We start from the raw sequence: 19,927 nt of genomic DNA on the forward strand, positions 1-19,927 counted from the left end.
TCCAGGGTTTGCAGCAGTTTTATTCACTCTTTGGGGAAGGCAGGGACTTCACATACATCACAGCATCTCTTAGCAAATCATCACACACCGCAGGAAAATCATAAAACAACTCTAAAACATGATTAGCACATTCACTGGCGGGAACAAGTTGGGTAGGGGTGATTGGTTAGTACAAGGGGGGGATTCGTTTGAACTGATTGGTTTAACCCATGAGGGGTGTACGTGCTGAACTACATAGTTTCCCAACATGTTATCAACCACCATAAACTACTGGGAGGGTCACCTGGCATCCCAGGTATTTTCCCTGTCTCATGCTGATTGGTAGTTGCTAGAGGGTTGCTATATGGGTCCTGGCGCCACAGATCTCTCCTATTATTTGCAGACAAACAACTCAGCAGGGTGGGTATGTGCCTAGGAGTGCTCTGTGGGTTTTTCCAAGGACAAGGGCCATGCCCTCTTCCGTGGACAGGCTTTGCTCTGAGTTAGAGGCTGGTTTCTCAAAAATGGAGTCACATCAGTTTCTCGATGTCAATGAGTACACCCTGGATGACTATTTAGGTTCCCTCCCAAAGCCTTCCTACAGACTGTTTTTAAGTGTGTAGCCAAGTTCACAAACACTCTGATTCAGCATACATACCCAAGGTTATAAACATTTGTTTATGAGCATGCACCCACTGATGTAACCTGCTGACAATGTGCCTTCTCTGCTCTGCAATATAAAAAGGCCTATGAGGGCTAAATGGAACTCGTTGTGGGGGTGGGGGGTTAAAGCTGGAACTGGAGGCTGCTTAAAGGCTGCTGCCCTCTCTAAATAAAGTATGTCTACTATCCCAGCTGCATCTTGCATCTTCTTCCACCTGCCCAGATCCTGAATCTACTCCCCAGGATCTGAGCCTCGGCAGGACAAATGTGTATGATGTGTGAACTGATTACAAATGAATGGGATGGGACTGTAGCTCAATGGAAGAGTGTGTCTCCTGAATGCACCAGACTCTGGGTCAAATCCCCAATACTGGAAGAAAAAAAGCATGGGTGGTTGGGTAGATAGGTTCTGAATGAAGAAATAGATGAAAGATGAATGGAAGAATTATGAATGCAAGGAGGTGAAAAGATTTACAGAAGTCGGTGTAGGGTGTGCTGAATTTGCTGTTTCCAAGCTGTGTATGGGCAATGGAAATGGTCACAGATGTCAAGGTCGCAAGAAAGGTCAATGTTAGAAGACCGAGGCTCCTCCGGTAGCAAGAAAAGAGGAGGCGGAGAAAAGTTGGAGGCGCAAGACCCTTCAGCATCACGGCCTACTCTGCCCATTTCAAGCCCCACCGCCCCATTTCTGCAGGCCCAGCCGTTTCCTGCAGACCCCGCCCACGAGCTTGGCCGCCTTTCACCCAAGTCCTCACACAAAGTCCTCAGGCCTTCTTCCTAAAAGAGTTAAGTAACGTAAAAAGCCCCCCACTAGAGCTTGACCGCAGTGCACGCCACCCTTTGGGGGTCGGTTTCTCTACACCTCCTCTGCTGCGGCCTCTTGCTCTCGGTGTCTAGCAGACTACAATGAACTTTACGTGGTCGGTGACTTAAGTGGATTCTGCGCCTCCGCCCGCCTGATCCAACCAATCAGTCTTTCCAATCAGTTGTGGCTTGATGGACTGCAGGAATTCCAGCCAAGGTCGTCTCCCGGAATGCCACGGAGCTGCGGTCCTCCGACCATGTACCCCAGCCCCTCTTAAGTGAGGCGGGATTGGCTTACGTCATTTCCGGTTGCCTGGGTCAGCGTGAGGAGCTGTGGTTGTGCAAATCCCGAGAGCCAGGAGACCGGATTTGAGACTTTACACTGAGACTCGAATGGAGCTGCGGGTTCCAGGCTTGTTTCGTCCCTGCTAATCTCAGCATGGTCGTGGACCTGTGGTTCTGATTGTGGACCTGAACTGCGCAGAGCCTGAGAAAGGAGATCAGGGATAAGAAGGAAAACGGGTTGAGTCACAGCGTCAGGTCACAAAGTAAATCAGAGGCAGGCTTACAGGCAAGTCCCTGCTCCTCAGCTTTCAGTTGTTGCAGGGCTCAGCTCTATAAAATGGCTGGTTATGCCAATACTCCCAACACTATGCAGACACTTAAGGAAAAAACGGAATGTGGCATCTGCCTAGAACACTTCAATAATCCTATGTCCATCAGCTATGGGCACAACTTTCCGCCAACCGTGTGTGACCCAGCCGTGGGGCTTGAAAGATGAGGCAGATTAAGATGAGAAGAGGAGGAGGCAGTGGCGGGTGTTCCGTGGATGGGTCAACTCCATTCGGGAGGTCTTGTATTGTAGGAATGCTTTTTGTTCCAAAACCGAGAGGATGATTGAACTCATTGTTGGTGACGATGGTATCAGGAATAGGGACAATGAGGACCATGTGTAAGACCAGGAGGAAGAAGAGGAAGTTTGGAACTATTACCTTAGGATTGGGACATGACCTGAGAATTGATGTCTATCCATAAGAGATAACTAGAAGAATATGATGAAGACCACGAAGAGCTGTATCCTGTCACCCACTCGCTTTCCCCACTCCCTCCACCGCAGTTAACCTGTCCCGATGCCAAAAGAGTTTTACAGTTGCAGCTTTCTTCCTACCTTACAGCTGGCCAACAAAGTCCATATAATTTGCCAAATGTGCCCCACTATTTATGAACGAAGTAGGGGGAATGAGCTCCAAACACCAAGAAGCCTTGAAACTCTTCTATGAATTGGACAAAGAATCGATTCATGTGGTGTGCTGAGAATCAAGGAGCCACAAACAGCACAGCCTGGTGCCACTGGATGGAATGGCTCAGGAGTAAAACGTGAGAATAAGAAGACAACGGGGGAGGGGGTTGGCAAGGAAAGAAGGGAACTTGTTAATAGTGGCATCCCTTCCCCACACTGCCAGGTACTTGAAAGTTGAACTTTTCTATATTTGGAGGGGAAGGGAGCACAATGAAGAGAGATGGGCATTGTGTGGAGAAAGGAGATAAAATCATGAAGGCTGGAGCTGGCTTCCTCAGAAGAAACTGAGCAGACATATGGCAGTCATCAGAAACCACTAATGTTGATACTTTCAGTTTACCTAAGAGTAAGGGGTATGGGTAACAGATATTTAGTGCTTGATTTCCCTGTAATGTAAGTCTTGAACAAGTATAATTTGAATAACTTGACTAAAGTCTCAAAGACCCTCACAGACAGGAATAAAAGACCACAGTACATAGTAGATGTTTGGAACCTCAGAGCACAAACAATGTCAAAACAAATGTTTAGTATTGATAGACAAAAATGCCAGGAGGGAATCTTCAACTAACAGGAGCAACTGGCCATGCCTCACTCCCAAAGTCTGGAGTTGCTTCTCCACCTTCTGTATAGTCCTTTTTCTTCTGGAGAAAGGCAGAAGACATAAACATCTTTGATAGATCACAGTGAACCTCATGTCCTGACCACTTTTCCTTTCCTGGCATTTTATCACAGTGGAAGGAGGAAGGCTTAGATAACATCTCTGCCACTTACTAATCTTGGGCAGGTCTCAACCTCTTTGAGCTTCTCTTTCCCCCTAGATTAGAGAACATGTATCTGAAAGTATTTTATAAATCAAATCACTAAACAGATATTTGCTTTTTTATTTAGCTTCTAATTTGCCTTCCTTTCCCTGGGTGCTGATATGGTTAATGTCTTGTCTGCTAGTCCTGATCTCCCTAAGCATTAGAGAATTGTTTTAATAGTCAGCAGGAGTACTATTTCCTTACCAAGTCTTGGTGAATTTGACCCCTACTTGTAGTATCCAAGGAAGAAGAGGTAGTCTGTAGGCCAATAAAGTTCTTAACTAGCTATTTAGTAGCAATTGCTTACAGCTTAGTAGTGTTTTACAGTTTATAAAATGTATTTATTTCCTTATGTTTTCCTACAACAGTGGTTTTCAAACAGTGGTTTTTTTGACCAGTTAGGGAGTTTTATAATGAATGGGTCATGCCCAGCATTACTTTAAAATGAAATAAAAGAAAATAATGAAGCACATGGAGAATAGTAAAGGTAAGCACTCCTTTATGGAACTTTTATGTGTGTGTGTGTGTATGTGTGTGTGTGTATATATATATATATATTTTTTTTTACACACATGTGTATATACACATGTGTGTGTGTGTCTATATATGTTTATGATTCATTTTAGAAAAAATGGACTTTTTCTAGGTTGCATTGAAAACAAACACAGAACACTGCCCTATAAGCATCATATATTAAATATTATGATCATCCTTATTTTACAAATTTAGCTACAAAATTCACTGCTACCTTTATCAGATCCTAGCACCATCACTTCCTCAGGGTAATAATTAAGTTTGCTCATGGAAGAAACTATGTCCTGTGCTTCTGGGTTTTACTACACTGAAGCTAAGAAGGAAAACTTCCATTCTTCTTCTAGAATTTTCTGGAGAAGATTTTGAAATTAAAATTTTAATGGAAAGCTAACTTAAGAAAAAATAAATTATTCCTTTACTTGGGGAGACCAAATGATTCTTCAAACCAGAGAAGTTCCTTATATAGCATATCAGTAAATATAAACAAACATCAAAACTAAAAGAAACAAATTAAGATAACCCCTTTCTTAAATAATAGGATAGTGAAAAATAAATACTAGAGGTGTAGCTCAGTGGTAGAGTGCTTGCCCAGCATGCACAAGACTCTGAATTCCATACCCAGAAAAACAAAACAAAACTGTACAGTAAAAGTACACTTTTATTTCAAACATACCAGGATTTAAATGATGGTGGTGCCAAATACAGGAATCATACTTACCAGGTAAAAATTTCTATTGTACGTAAGTTATATATATATAAACTGATAGTAATTGACATGTTCTCTTTCATTAAACAGTTCATAGTTTGTCACTTCCTTTCACTGGTGATCACACAAATTATAATAGCATGATTTAGAATTTGACTTAACTCATAATAGTTAACATTATAAAGAACTATTTTTGTATGATGGTCTACTTAGTGTGTATACATTGTAACTACCAGCCAGGTGTGGCTACATAGAATTCTCTCTTGCTAGTTACTAATTCAGCACAGATTTTTTTGTCTACTTTGGAAATAATCAAGCTTTTCAGTTTTAGGAGCATTGTGGAGAGAAGTTGTTATTAATAGACTTAAGAATGTCAAGTGATTTTCAGGAATAGGAGAAAAAGGCACTTCTCCCACACAATTGATATTAGCACTGTAGGGTATGGAGACAATAAAAGTTTATAAAATATTTATTGTTGTAATGTTTAAAAGAAAAAAAATGATTAATTTTCCATAATGTAGGAAATAAGTTTGGAAAGAATTCCTCGGCTGCTAAGTCTACAAAGGAGACAGAGTAAGAAAGTACTGAGTAAGGCCTATATGTAATCAATAAGGAATATTGGTCGGGTAGCCATATATGTTCACTGTGGGCATGGTATCATTTATACAGCTATTTCTCTTGCATATGCAGTACAAATGTTTTGTTTTGAGGTCCATGTTCTTTTCTTTTTAGTACTGGGGATTGAACCCAGGGGTGTTTAACCACTGAGCCACATCTCCAGCCCTTTTTTGTATTTTATTTAGAGACAGGTTCTCACTGAGTTGCTGAGGCTGGCTTTGAACTCTTCTTAATCCTCCTGCCTCAGCCTCCTAACCCACTGGGATTACAGGCATGCATCATCACGCCCTGCTGATGTTCTTTTAAAAACTTATTTTGTATAAGAAGAGGCTTTTTAGCTGTAAAAAGCTTACTTATTTACATCTTCCTTTTAGACTGTCCTGTAATGTAGAGCTCATCTTGACTCTGCAAGCTAGAATCAGGAGTATGAAAGGAAAATCATTTAAACTGAGTGGTGTACACTTCTGTAATCCCAGCTATTGGGGAAGCTGAAGCAGGAGAATCAAAAGTTCCAGGCCAACCTGGCCAACTTAGTTCTACCCTGTCTCAAAAATAAATAAATAAATAAATAGATAGATAGATAGATAGAAAGTAAGATCATTTACATTTGACCATGGGCATGATTAGCTGGTCAATGAACAAAGATTTTCATTTCCTGAGGCGGAACTGGATGCCTTTATTGCTCTGCCACCCTGCCGCTGCCAAGAAAATCATTCCTCACTCTGCAAGAGGGACCAGATGATTCCATCACAATACTCCTTGTTTTCTGTTTTCTCCTTTGAGGTAGCTAAAAAGGGCAGCCTCCCTAAAATCTTTTTGAGGCTTTTAATCAAGCATATATTCACGTTACAATGCAGAAGACAGGGTTAACTTCTTAATTTGATTTATCTGACACCATGCCAGACACTTAAAACAGGGGAGTGTTCTGCAAAGTGTAATTTTCAGCAACTGTAGGACTGAATAGTACTGGAATATTAACAGGAATCTTCAAAGACCATGAAAGTAGCTAGTTGCAGTGGCACATACCTATAATCCCAGCAGCTCTGGAGTCTGAGGCAGGAGGATTGCAAGTTCAAAGCCTTGGCAATTTAGGAAGGGAGGGGAGGGGAGGGGAGGGGAGGGGAGAAGAGGGGAGGGGATGAGATGTAGCTCAGTGGTTAAGCACCAGGTTCAATCTCTGGTACCAAAAAAAAAAAGAAAAGCCCGTGAATGAAAGCATAATATTAAATAGCTCTTTTAATTACAAAGAAGAAAATGAAGAAACTTATGATGCTTCACATTCCAAGTTCTACCACAACTTTGAAAGGAAATTAAGGAATCCCAGAATGTCTTCATCTACTTCAGTATTAGCTCTGAATTAATGACTAAGTTTATCAAACTTCAGGTCATCCTTTGATGCTTTTAGTTGAAATTATCTACTAATGACAAAACCTACTTTGCTGACATTACAAATAAGATTCTCAGGGCTGGGGATATAGCTCAGTTGGCAGAGTGTTTGCCTCACATGCACAAGGCCCTGGGTTCAATCCCCAACACCAAAAATAATAATGTTCACAAAACTATGGATGTGCTATTTTCACAAGCCTTATACTTGACCACTAAAGTATATTATTTTTGAAGCTGTATCAAATGAACTGATTTTGGGAAAAAATTATAGGAGTCTATGCTTATGGTCTACAGCAAGGCCATGTTTTAGATCTGGAATTTTGTCAAAAACTGAAGAAACCTGGTGTTCAAGAAGTACTTCAGCAGTTATCACCACGTCTATCAATTATCTATTAGAAATCTTTCAACTTTGCTATCACCATGAACCATTGTAGAGGATAGTACATTCCATCCCGGTTTGCTTTAGAAGGTCTGAATATCATTCAGAGTTTTCTGTTATATACTGAAGTTCCTTGATCAAAGAGAACTATATTCATCCAAGCTTATGGACAGAAGAGCCCCAACATGAAATAATAGTGAAAAAGAATGTGTACTTTTAAGATTTTAAACATTAAAACTTTTAGCAGTTCTAACAAACTGGAGTGTAAAATACATTGAACCTGAAATATCAATGGGCAAACACCAACATTATTTATTATAAAATATTTCAAACAAAAATATAGCACATACATGTATATATGAGCAAATGCTAAAAGTGTCTAATTTTCTTGGCCAAGGACCAAATTTGAGAACCAAATTCATGAATATTATTTCAAGGAAAAAAGTGAAATATTCAGAATTACTCTGGGTGATGTGTTCCTGAATTATAACCTACCTATGGTAGTTTGGAAGAGAATTGTGTTTCATTCCAGTGTTCAGTTCTCATTGGAAAAGTTTTAAGTGTTTGTAGAATTCAAAGAAGCTTTGACTAGAAATTTCCAGATGAATACTCTAGAGAAACTTGGTATAAAAGGTCTAAACAGATGAGATGTCTTTATTCCATTCCATTCATTATTCCACTTTGTCATTACATCTTAAAAGATTTTTTTATTATTTTATTAATATAGATAATGTTAAAAGTAATTTATATTTTGTTGCATCTTCGATATGACCCAGGAAAGAAAAGTTTAGGATTAACAGTGACATGGTTTTCACATCACCTGAATAAATTTTTTCCTTCTAAAATTGGCATTGCTTTGATTATTGATTTAGTCATGCTTAATTTAAAATTTTTATGAAAATTAGGGTTATAGTACTAAAACACTGAAAAAAACCCCCCAGCATAACCATATGCATTTCTGTTGAATGAATGTCTTCCCTGTCGACTGATGTATTACAAATCAGACTTTTTAAAAATTTATTTTGATACCAGGATTGGACCCAGGGACAATTAACCACTGAGATACATCCTCAGTCCTTTTTGATTTTGAAATGGTCTCACTAAGTTGCTGAGGCTGGCCTTGAACTTGTGATCCTCCTGCCTTCTAAGGCATGCATCACCGAACTCAGTCAGACAGCTTGGTCCTCTCTACTCCTGTGACTATTCCAGACCGCATCTTCAGACAGATTTACTGCACATCTGAAATCTTCAACTGCAACTGCACTGTGACCTTAGCTCTTAAGTACACTTAATCATCAATTACTCCTGCTCTCTAGCTTTATGGAGCCCACTATTCCATGAACTCCATATGTTTTGTTTTGTTACTGGGTTTGAACCCAGGGGCACTTAACCAGTGAACCACATCCCAACCCCCCAACCCCGAATTTTTTTTTTTTTTTTTTTTTTTTTTGATACCAGGGATTGAACCCGGGTGTATTTAACCACTGAGCCATATCCCTGGCCCTTTTTACTTTTTGAGACAGGGTTTCACTAAGTTGCTTAGAGCCATGATAAGCTTCTGAGGCTGGCTTTGAACTTGCAATCTTCCTGCCCTGGCTTCCTGAGCCGCTGGATTACAGGCAACACCCCACCCAGCTATGAGGATTTTTCTATATCAGCATTATTGATGTATTGAGTAACATCATTATTGGGGTAGGGGAGTATAAAATACTTAACAGTATCCCTGGACTCTGTCCAGTAGATGCAAGTAAGCACCCTACCACCATTGTGAAAACCATAAGTCTCCAGACACTTCAAACTGTCCCCCTGTGGGGTCACTGAAAAATTATCCCCAGTGGAGAAGTTCTAATCTAGATTTAAAATGTGATCATACCCAGTGCATTGCCAGGTGTTCAGAGTGTTCAGTAGAATGACAATCTGACCTAGCTGATACCTTATTAACAATAGATTTAGCATCAGTGGATTAATAAGTGTAATGCACTCTTCTTCCAGTTCTTGGAATGGATGTGGCAAAGTCAGCAAACTTTTTTAAAATGTTAGAGCTGTTCATGTCACTTCCATTTGAGAAAACGAAAACCGACAGATAAAGCAGTATACAAAAATTAAGATCTAGAAACTAAAAGTAATAAAAGGCAATTGCTTCAGATACTCCTCAATTTCAGTAGGACTATTGGGCATTCTTTAGTTCTTTTTTGTTGTTTAAATATTATGCAGAACCAATAAGACCATAGCCTCCCTGCTTTTGTCATAGTGGGAAGTGACCCAGGACTGAAACATACATCAGCCCTAAAGCTCTTCCTTAAAACCTAAGGCTCTGGAAGGGCAGCAGAATAGAATAGACAATATGACTGATGTATGTACATTCCATGTATGTATTATATGTCAAAATACATTCTGCTTTAATGTATGACTAAATAAATAAATAAATAAATCGTATGGTTAAAGCTCCTCTGATATACCTCCTGAAATCCCTATAGTTTGGGTGTGTTTATTTGTTTTTGTTTTTTTTTTGTCACTGGTGGAGAACAAACCTAGGACCTTGTTCATGATAGGCAAGCACTTTGCCATTGAGGTCTATCCCCAGCCCTGCCCCCCTTCTTTTTTGAATAGATCTCAGTTGGCCCAAACTGGCCTTAAACTCCTAGGCTTAAATGACACTCCTGCTTCAGCTTTCTGGGAAACGGGGATTATAGGCATGCATAATTATGCCTGGTTTAAGCATTGACTCTAAGCTGTTTCCCACCCCCAAGCATTGATTCCTTCCTTAAAATTTTTCCCATAACAGTGAAATTATTATTTATTGGCTGGTAAAATGAGGTTACAAGAAGGAGAAACAAGGACACTAGCCTTCTATATTAAATCTAATAGGACTTTCTGTAATAGTAAACCAGGTTAGTGGTACACACTGGTAATCCCAGTGATCTGGGAGGCTGAGGCAGGAGGATCACAAATTCAAGGCTAGCCTGGGCAATTTAGCAAGACCTCTCTCAAAAAATAAAAAAGAAAAGGACAGTGGTGGGGTAGAGCAGGGTGGCTCAGTGGTAAAGTGCACCTGGGTCCAATCCCCAGTACCAAAAAAAAAAAAAAAAAAGAAGAAGAAGAAAAAAAAACTTTCTCCAGTGATCGAAGTGTTCTATATCTATGCTGTACAGTACAGTAGGTACCACTAGCTACTAGCTATATATGATTATTGAGCTAGTGAAAATCAGGAATTGAACTTTTTTTTTTTTCTTTTGGTACGGGGATTGAACTCAGGGGTACTTGGACAGGGTCTCAATGTTGCTTAGCGTCTCACCACTGCTGAGGCTGGCTTTGAACTCAGGATTCTCCTGTCTAAACCTCCCAAGTCTCTGGGATTATAGGCATGTACCACAGTGTCCAGCTAGGAATTGGATTTTTAATTGTATTTAATTTTGAGTAGCCACATGATGCTAGTAGCTATCAAATCATATTAAATAGTACAATTATATGCCAACAAGGAAGGTTGGACTCTGGTTCTTCTTAGGACCCTCAGTAATTGAGCTCCTGGGTATGGAGAATAGCTCACCTGTACATTGAGAAGTGCAGGAGATGTAACAAGGTTTGTTATTGGTGGATATGCAAATAAGGAATAAAATGGCCCTTAAAACCTGTGTTCCCATTCCAAAGAAGGTAAAAAAATTGGATGTCTTAGGGATTTGAATTAGAAATAATCCTGAAAAACAAGGAGGCTCACCCCTAGAATGCTATCTCCCCTGCTGAGTTTCATACTTAGGTCTTCCCATCCTTTCCTTCATCTTAGAGGACTGGGATCCAAATGGGGGAATCAAGTAGCACAGAAAAAGATTCCTAGAGATCACATCCCCCTATTTTTTTCCTGCCATTTTCTTCCTCTCTCCCTCCCCTACATCGAAGGATAAATTTCTCAGCAGATCCTTCCTGTTTAACCTATTTTTTTTTCTCAGTTCATATAATTTATTGCAGTTAGCACACAGTTTAAAAATTCACCAACACACCAATAGTACAAAACTAAACAGCATTATAAGTTATTCCCCCCTCAGGAAAATAAAACATACTATGATTGTCAAAGCTAGATGTCAGTCTAAGTTTTAGAACAAAGGAAGAACATGAAACTAAGAAAAGGAAAAAGCAATCACTCACGATGACCACAAAAAGAAAATCCAAAAGAAAGTCCGTTTTCTCACAGACATTGATTGTCTTCTCTAAATTAATAAAAATTATTTTAACATAAACTGTATTTAAAAAAACTCTAGAAACTCTTCAAGTAACTAAAGATAATGCCCCAAGGCCATTTTCACAGCTTTTTTTGTTTGTTTGTTTGTTTGCTTTAAATGCCATTACAGCCAAATTAACACACATTTGACCAAATACTTCCAAAACAGTCCAGCAACACACAATGGAGTTTTCCATTCAGTATCTTAAGCACAAAAATAGGCTATGTTTACAGTAGTTAAGGCGATAAAATTTTAAACAAAAGCAATAAAAAAAAAAAAAAAAAAAAAAGGAAAAACAGCAAACGTTTTCCATGCTACTCCCATAGACCTTATTTGTAAGTGCAAGACAGGAAAACAAACACTGTGCAAAATGCTTTTGCCCTGTGTGCTGGTCATTAAAACCACAGGTTGGGCTGCAGCCTCTGCTGCCGATACACAGTCTACTAACCCCCTTCCCCATGTCAATCAAGGCAGTCCAGTCCTTTCAGCCTGGGGCTTTTTCAGTCCATAGAATCTTTTCATGAGTTTGGGGGGGGGGGGTGAGAAGGGAGGGAGGGTAAGGAAGAAGGGGAGAAAAAGAGGAGCAAAAAAACAGAGAAAATGACCTATTGTCAATTTGTGCAGTAGTTATTCTAAAAATGCTCAACTGGGTAAATGTGTACACCTAAACTTTGAGCTGCTATGGGTTTTGTGCAATTAGAAGTTTGTTATAAATGCACACTGTACATGCAAATCTTTAAGCCGTTTGTAAACATTTATATGTTCCTTGTTATGTAGCAAAGTTATCAATTTGCAGCTTAAGTTTTTATTCAGCTTAACAGTTCAACTTAAAGACAGTGGGAAAGTCAATTTAAATTATATAAAATAAAAAAAAAAACAGTGCATTTATGTTCTTCATAACACCAGTTTTTTTTCCAAATGGTGCTATTTTTCTAAGGAAATTAAATAATTTTAAACTCACTCGTTAAAGTTATACAATGCAAACAAAGACAAAAAATATATTGAACTCATGCATTTCTGTAGCGTTAATATTTACTTTTCAAGACTCAACTAAGAGCATCAACACAACCTGTCAAGTTCTTTGACATCCCCCCCGCCAGCCCATGTAATCAATTACAGTAAAGAAGAACAGTAATTCACATTTTTAAACACACAGTTCAACACTGCTGAAGCTGCAATATCCTTTTTCATCCAAAGAAACCTTCACAAAGACAGTATCCCAGTGATCCCAGTGTACTTGCAGAATTTCTCATTGGGAACCGTCAGAAAACCAGAAGTTGCCACAGAAAGTTTTAAGTCAACTGCTTGTTTAAAAATAGATAATCCAGCATTTCAGAAATTTTCCATTTGGGTCTAAAAGCATTCAGGTTTCCAACAGCCAGAAAAGATTCATGCAATTTGAGACATAGAGGCTAATAAAACTGGAGGGAATTTCTCTTTACTTTAAAAAACAAAAACAAAACAAAACAAAACAAATGTGGGGCACAAAGAGAGCTCAAAAGACAACACTGTGTTGACAAAATTAAGCCGTATGAAAGCACTTTTGTGATAGGACGATTTGTTTAGAAGTTTCTTATTGGCTTACTTTGCCTACCCCTCAAAGGAAAGACACCTCTCTATTCTCAGACTTGCTCTAAAAAGTTTCTTTTATCAGAATGCTAAATTAGTGAGATTCTCATGCTATTATTCTAAAGTGCAAAAACAAGTTAAGATCCCAACTTTTTAGTTCCGGGAAACAAGACTGCTTTTAGACCATACCACAACTATATAGAGATCTATGTATATATATGTATTTATAATATATATATGTATATATATATATATATATATATATATATATATATATATAATATGTATATATAATATATATATATATAAAATTATTTCCAAAGTTCTTGAGAGCTATCTTCTAAGGTCCAGTCTCTGACAGTAGGCAAGCTCAGTGCTTCGCTTTTGACCAACAAGGAGTTCACCAACTCACAGTGGAACTTGCGAATGTGTCTGTACAGGTCTCCAGACTGCGTGAACCTGCGCTCATACCACTTGCAGGCATGCGGCTTCTCGCAGGTGTGCACCACAGCATGGCGGCTCAGGTTGTGCGAGTACTGGAAGCTCTTGCCGCACTGGGTGCATGTGTAGGGCTTCTCCCCCGAGTGAGTCCTCTCGTGGCGCTTAAGGGTGTACATGCACGAGAAAGTCTTCCCAGAGAGCACGTGGGCACATTGACATTGGCAGCGGGCTTGCTGCGGATGCCATCCTGCTCAGGAAAGTGAGTGCTCAGGTAGATCTGCAGAATGTGGGGGCTGGGGAAGACTTTGTTGCACAGGGGGCACATGAAGATCTGGCCCGCAGGGCTCAGGATGTTGGAGACATAAGGGAGCAGACTGCTCTCCATGCCCCCTTCCACCTGGACACGCTCACTCTCTGTGGTCATCATTTCATCATCGCTGGCTTTGTCCTCCCGATCCAGTTCCCTCAAGACCGAGTCCTCCTTCAGAGGAGCCAGATGGGCCGGCCCATACTGTACCCTGTTATTAGTGCTCACACTTTCTTTCACAGTGCTATGTTCCATGTCATAGTCATTAGTGCCAACATCACTCTCATCACAGGAAACCTCTTTCTCCACCTTCACCTGCACCAGGTTGCTTCTCAGCACGTCCTCTGGGACAAAGACTCTGTTGAGCTGCAGGGGCTGGCTACTGTTTTTCCAGCTGCTGTGGCGTGTGGCTCTGCCTCTCAGCCAGCCTGAGGGATGCCTGCTGAGTCTGAGGGCAATCGCATCCACATGTTCCCAGGCTCAGCCGCCAAGTCCCTTTTGCTGGGCAGGATGTTCAATTTTTCATCTTCTCCTTCATCTTCATCACTGGGCAAGTCGCCTGCCATGTGGCTGCTGCCATCAGAGAGGCTCTCAACTTTGTCTGAACAACTTGAAGCATCTTCTTCCTTTTTGGTGCTGTCTGCCTCAGTGGTAGCTTTCTCTTTCAGCTTCTTTTTACAGACTTTGACAATGTCATACATGTGGAGATAACTGGCAGCTGCTAGCACGTCTTCAATGGGCAAGTCTTTGAACTGGAGTTTCCCTTCATACATGAATTCAAGCAGGAGAGAGAAAGCCGGGGCTGTAACAATGTCGCTGTTCAGATGAACAACGTCTCTTTTGTCCAGCTGGTCCTTGTGAAAGAGGTGGAAATACATGCTGCATGAAGCCAGTACAGCTCGGTGGGCTCGGAACTGGGCATCTCCCACCAGAACAGTGCAGTCACAAAGAAAACCCTGGTGCCTCTGCTCGCTCAGACACTGCAGCAAATGTCTACTATGGTCTGGAAACTCCATACTGTCTTCATAACACGGAGCGGCCCTAAGTCACCGCGTCCCCGCTGCCGCCGCGTCCTCCGCCTCCTCCTCCTCCTCCTCCTCCCGGCCGCCCGCCGCCGCCGCCGGACTTCGTGGGCTTCTTCCTTCTCTTGCCCCCCTTCCTCCCGGCCCCCCCACCCCCCAATCCCGGCTCCGTTGCCCGCTCCCCCCGCCCCTCCCTCCCGCCCACCCCGCTGGCAGCCGGAGAAGCGCGACGGAGCGAAGAAGGCCCCACTCTCAACGGCTCCCCATGGCAGCGGCCTAGCGGCGGCCGCAGCCTACCAGACACCTGTTTAACCTATTAAGCATGGTTTAAAACAAACAAAAGTTTAAGTACCGTATTTTTCACTCTCCCTGTTTACAATGGCAAACTCAAACTCCATCAGCTTTGCCTTCAACAGAACCAAGCGGAAGGAAGGGGCGGAGCTCGAGCTACGCCACGTAGGAGCTGAGAAGTAGCTAGGATAGCCTTATGGGAATAGCCGTACACTTCCCCATTTTTGCTTGTATATAGCGTTCTAATCATAGTTTTAGAAGCTTTTTTTAATAGATAATGATGTTGTCTGTTTCAGAACTATTGGTAGAGCGCTATTGCGTGGCGGAAGACACCACAATGAGTGATTGAACCTCGTTCTTCCTACTACTGGACGTCGCCATCTTGAGTAGAACTGAACCATGGGGGCCGCCATTTTGCTGGACCGGGCGGGTATTTCCGGTTCCGGCGGGGGAAAGCGCTCTCTTTTCCTTTGCAGGGCTGCGGCTCGGTGGCCGCGGTGCTTGTCTCTCTGAGCTGTTCGGTGCCATCCTCGTTGCTGCGGCGACATCTCCACCCGCCGCTGCCATGACTGAACAGATGACCCTTCTTGGTACCCTCAAGGGCCACAACGGATGGGTAACCCAGATCGCTACTACTCCGCAGTTCCCGGACATGATACTGTCCGCCTCTCGAGGTACATGCTAAGGTGTTGGGCGAGACTTGATGATGGGGGTAGGGGTGTTGCGCTTGTCGTGGGACTGGGCGGGTGGCGCGCGAATTTGCAGGCCGAGCAAGCTCTGTCACCGACTGTGAGTTGGTGAGTACAAACCCGATCCTAGGCCTCAACCTCCATTTATAAATTGTTTTAAGTAGCAACTAAAATGGCATAAGATTAAAAGAATCTTGAAAACCAGATGTTCATTAGGGTCCCAGAATTACCATTAAAACTGAGGATATATGTTATGATTTTATTTTTATTAGATTGTAATAGTTATACATAGAAGTTGAATGCATAGTAGTGTATATAGTCATTGTTATACTTAGTAGTTTTGTCGGGTTTATCCCAACAAAATTATACACGCATGGAATTTGATTTCAGTTCAAGATTCAATTCCTTTCCTGACCCTCTCTCCGTCTGTCCTTCCTGTCCTCCATTGTTCTCTTTCCTCTACTCTGATAGACATATGCTCCTTTCTCTATTTATTTAGTTTTGATTGGTTCTTTTTACTTAAACAGAAAGATGACATTTTTTTGTGGTATATTTATATATGTACATGACATAGTTTTTGAAGAGTTCATTATTTGTTGACTCTCCTTTCTTATCCTTCTACTTGGCTCCTCAATCTTCTACTACACTACTGATCTTCCCTGTATCTTTTTGATATCCTATCCTTCCTTCCTCCTTTTCTTCATTTTACCCTAGCTTCCACATATTAGAGAATACATTCAACCCTTGAGTTTCTGAGTTTGCCTTTTTTCACCTAACATGATATTTTCCATTTCCACCAATTAACTAGCAAATTCCATAATTTAATTATTCTTTATGGGTGAGTAGAATGACATACAGCAATTTCTTAATCTTTTCATCCATCAGTGGGCATCTGGGTTGATTTTATAACATAGTCATTAAGAATTGGACTACTATAAACTTGAAGTAGCTATATCAGTATAGTATGCTGATTTTAGTTCTTTTACAAAAACAACCAGGAGTGAAATATCTTGGTTCTATTGTGGTTTGATCCCTAGAATTTTTTAGGAATATTCAAACTGCTTTGCAGAGTGAACATACTAGTATTCATTGTTTCCAAGGATGTACAAATGTTCCTTTATCCACACAACCTTGCCAGCATTTATTGTTGTTTGTATACTTGCTCATTACCATTCCAATTGGAGTGATATTAGCCCTTATTGTAGCATTTCTCTGATTGCTAGAGATGTTGAACATTTGTTTATATGTTTGTTGTTCATTCATTTTCTTCTTTTGAAAAATGTCTCCTCAGTTCTTTTGCCCATTTATTGGAATAGGTTGTTTTGGGGGTATATTGTTGTCTGTGTTATATATTCTGGATATTAACCCCCTATCAGTTGAGTAGCTGACAGACTTTCACTGATTCCCAGGGAGAATATATTTTTGATTTCATCTTTATAACATGGAAGGTAAATATTTTTTATCTAATAATAGCAGAAAACAAGATTCAATTCCTTTCCTTTAAGAAAAAAGCAGTATAGTCTACTCAAAGTCTATTCTTTCAATTCAGAGCCCACTTCTTTTGTGAACAATTTGGAGCACAAGTGCCTGATATTGGTATGTAGGATTCTGACACCATAAATGGAATAGAATCAAGAGGACTTGAGTAACATGAAGAAAACTTCCATGTTATTGGAAAGTGTATACCTGCAACTTTAGTTCTTCACATGTAAATGTTTGCTATGAAAAATCAATGTCAAAGAAGTGTTAAGCAATAGTAAAGATATTTCTGTAGTACTAGATATATAATGCACAGTCTTGTAAAAATTCTCTAACAGTGAATCAAGGAACCTTTCTGATAAGGGTTGGTATTTCTGGAAAAGTATGTATTCTTTGGTATGTAGATTAATAAACCCTGATATAGAGTTAAAAATTTGGCTTATTAAATAAAATATTTAAATCCTTTACTAATTGTTTTAGGGTACAGGGCTATTGAGAAAAGAGGTCTCTGTCTTCAAGAAATGACTAGAGTTTATGTGGCCACTCTAAGTAGAGGAGAGACATTGCAAAGTTAAGGGTCAGAAAATATGAAAGTGGAATGAGATGAGAAGGAAGAGGTTACTCTTAATTTACATTATTTGTTATATTCTTATGTTCAGATAGCACTTTGTAAGAGGTTCAGTTCAGTTGAATAATTTTGTAAACTTTTTGTTGTTTTCCAGAGGGGCTATACACCACTTTTACTTGCCATAGAGCAAAACAGACAGCAGATGGTTGAAACATTAATTCAGAACAAAGCAAATATACATGCAGTTGACCAGAAGGGAAGGTATAGTACTTTGTATATATATATATTATTTATATAGTAACAATCACTCAAGGAAAAATGACTAGTTTAATGGGAAGGTCAATATTAACATATTTAGAAAAGAGTGATATAAAAAAACAAACCACAATTAAGGTAAAAAATCAATTATTTCGAGTGAGAAATACAAATAAGTATATTAATATGATTCAAAATTATTGGCAGATATTTGTTATTGGTTTATTGGTCACATGATTTTGTATTAACTAAAGACTTTTACTATTACTATTAGTTTTGTAAAATATGGAGTTTTAGTTTACATTTTGGTTTATATTTTTAACTTCTGTGTCTGATTTATTTTTCTTTTGGAAAAGATGTATTGATCATAAATAGGCATTGGAAATTATTTTTTTATTTGGTTGACTGTTCTAAATTACTTTCCTTGTAGAATATTGATGTTAGTTTATTCCTAAGTGTTTATTAATTGCTACTGCCAAATGCTGTTCATTTTTAACATATTTTGGTGCTTTTGCTTTTAATTGGAAGGAACAGAGGGAAGAAAGTAGCTTTAAAGGAATAAATATTTTCTTTAATAAAGATAAGACATAGGCAGGTTTTAAAGAGAAAAAAAAGCCTTAGATTCTCACCCAATTGGATTTTATTCCTAGCTTTTGTAGTACATCACCTTAAAAACAATACTTATGACTAAATATATTTCTTGATATGAAAAATAGGATAATACATGCTTGAAGGATGATTGTGAAATTGTACATATTGCATTGCATTCAATGTTTAGCAAATACTTATCAGTACCATTAATTGAAATAATGACTATTATTTTTATTATTATTAGTGTGCAAATAGCCTTTTCTGCTTGACCTTTAGCTGACTGTGAGTTACAGTACATTGTGTCACACTAGGAAGGAAATGGAGCTTTCTTCATTGAAAGGTTTACCAATTTCAGATAAATGACCTCATCATAGTTACTATCCATTGAAGGATTTTAAGTTTGTTAACATCTCCCTCATTGGGAAAAGAGATTTTCTTTTTTTTCCCTTTTAGACTTTGAGATGATTTGCAAAAGAGAATATTTGTTCTCTTAGATGTGTTAATATCTGTAAAATAAGATGTCGAATTGGGAAAATATTATAAATTATCTCTTTGAATTTTCTTTATTAAAATACTTAAAGTTGAAGTTATCTCTCTTATTATAGAACAGCCCTCATGTTTGCTTTGGAACAAAAATCAAAACACATAGTTGAGATGCTTCTTCAGAGTGGTATTGATGTCTCTGCTGCAGATAACTTTGGGCAGATGGCATTAGCTTATGCTATTGCTAGTGGTGATACTAGGTAAGTATTTACATTAAAATACTAGTCAATATTGATTGGAGGCTGAAAATAATTAAAACTATTGCATTTTACACATGAGGTGAGATTTTATAGTACAGCTATATGTGGAACGGAACCCTGCAACAGTCTAGACGAAAATAGTGATGAATGTGGGCTGGGGATGTGGCTCAAGCGTTAGCGCGCTCCTCTGGCATGCGTGCGGCCCAGGTTCGATCCTCAGCACCACAAACAAAGATGTTGTGTCCGCCAAAAGCTAAAAAATAAATATTAAAAAATTCTCTCTCTCTCTCCTCTCTCCTCTCTCACTCTCTCTTAAAAAAAAAATAGTGATGAATGTAAAAGTCTTCTCAGAGGTTCCTTTCTTCCCCTTTCTATTTTTTTTTTCCCTTATACATGCTACTAAGTTGCTCTACCACTGAGATACATCACTAGTCAGCATCTTAGGATTCTTTAAAAAAAACTTTGTCATTATGATTTCCAGTCTTATCTCTTTCATTCCAAGTATAACTCCTCACTGTGGAGTAGAAATAGTGTCACACTTTGATTTTTATAATTAGCTATTTAGGTCTTAAAATGCCAAATTGAG

At 39.5% G+C, this 19,927-nt stretch overlaps 2 long non-coding RNA genes and 2 pseudogenes across 7 annotated transcripts in view; 2 read left to right on the forward strand and 2 right to left on the reverse strand.

Moving 5' to 3' along the window:
- LOC131423348 (uncharacterized) lies at positions 1-15,166 on the reverse strand. The gene is made up of 2 exons (XR_009224771.1): positions 15,078-15,166; positions 1-1,933 (listed from the first exon to the last, which is right to left on the reverse strand). It is a non-coding gene; the product is annotated as an uncharacterized LOC131423348 (long non-coding RNA).
- On the forward strand, positions 1,928-6,486 carry LOC124076374 (E3 ubiquitin-protein ligase TRIM52-like; annotated as a pseudogene).
- On the reverse strand, positions 6,503-14,800 carry LOC124076293 (zinc finger and BTB domain-containing protein 18-like; annotated as a pseudogene).
- Positions 15,159-19,927, forward strand: part of LOC124076441 (uncharacterized) — a 27,416-nt gene continuing 22,647 nt past the window's right edge. For 2 of the 6 annotated variants that reach the window (XR_009224758.1, XR_009224760.1), the window contains exons 1-3: positions 15,160-15,690; positions 17,907-18,013; positions 19,204-19,341. This is a non-coding gene — a long non-coding RNA (uncharacterized LOC124076441). Of the gene's footprint in view, positions 15,691-17,906; positions 18,014-19,203; positions 19,342-19,927 lie in introns of all 6 variants that reach the window. The other 4 variants (XR_009224761.1, XR_006846372.2, XR_006846374.2 and 1 more) reach the window with 4 other exon arrangements.

This window comes from Marmota monax, unplaced genomic scaffold (genome assembly GCF_021218885.2).
Source record: "Marmota monax isolate L192 unplaced genomic scaffold, Marmota_monax_Labrador192_F-V1.1 WCK01_AAM20220418_F8-fsc00553, whole genome shotgun sequence".
NCBI classification, from domain to species: Eukaryota; Metazoa; Chordata; class Mammalia; order Rodentia; family Sciuridae; genus Marmota; species Marmota monax.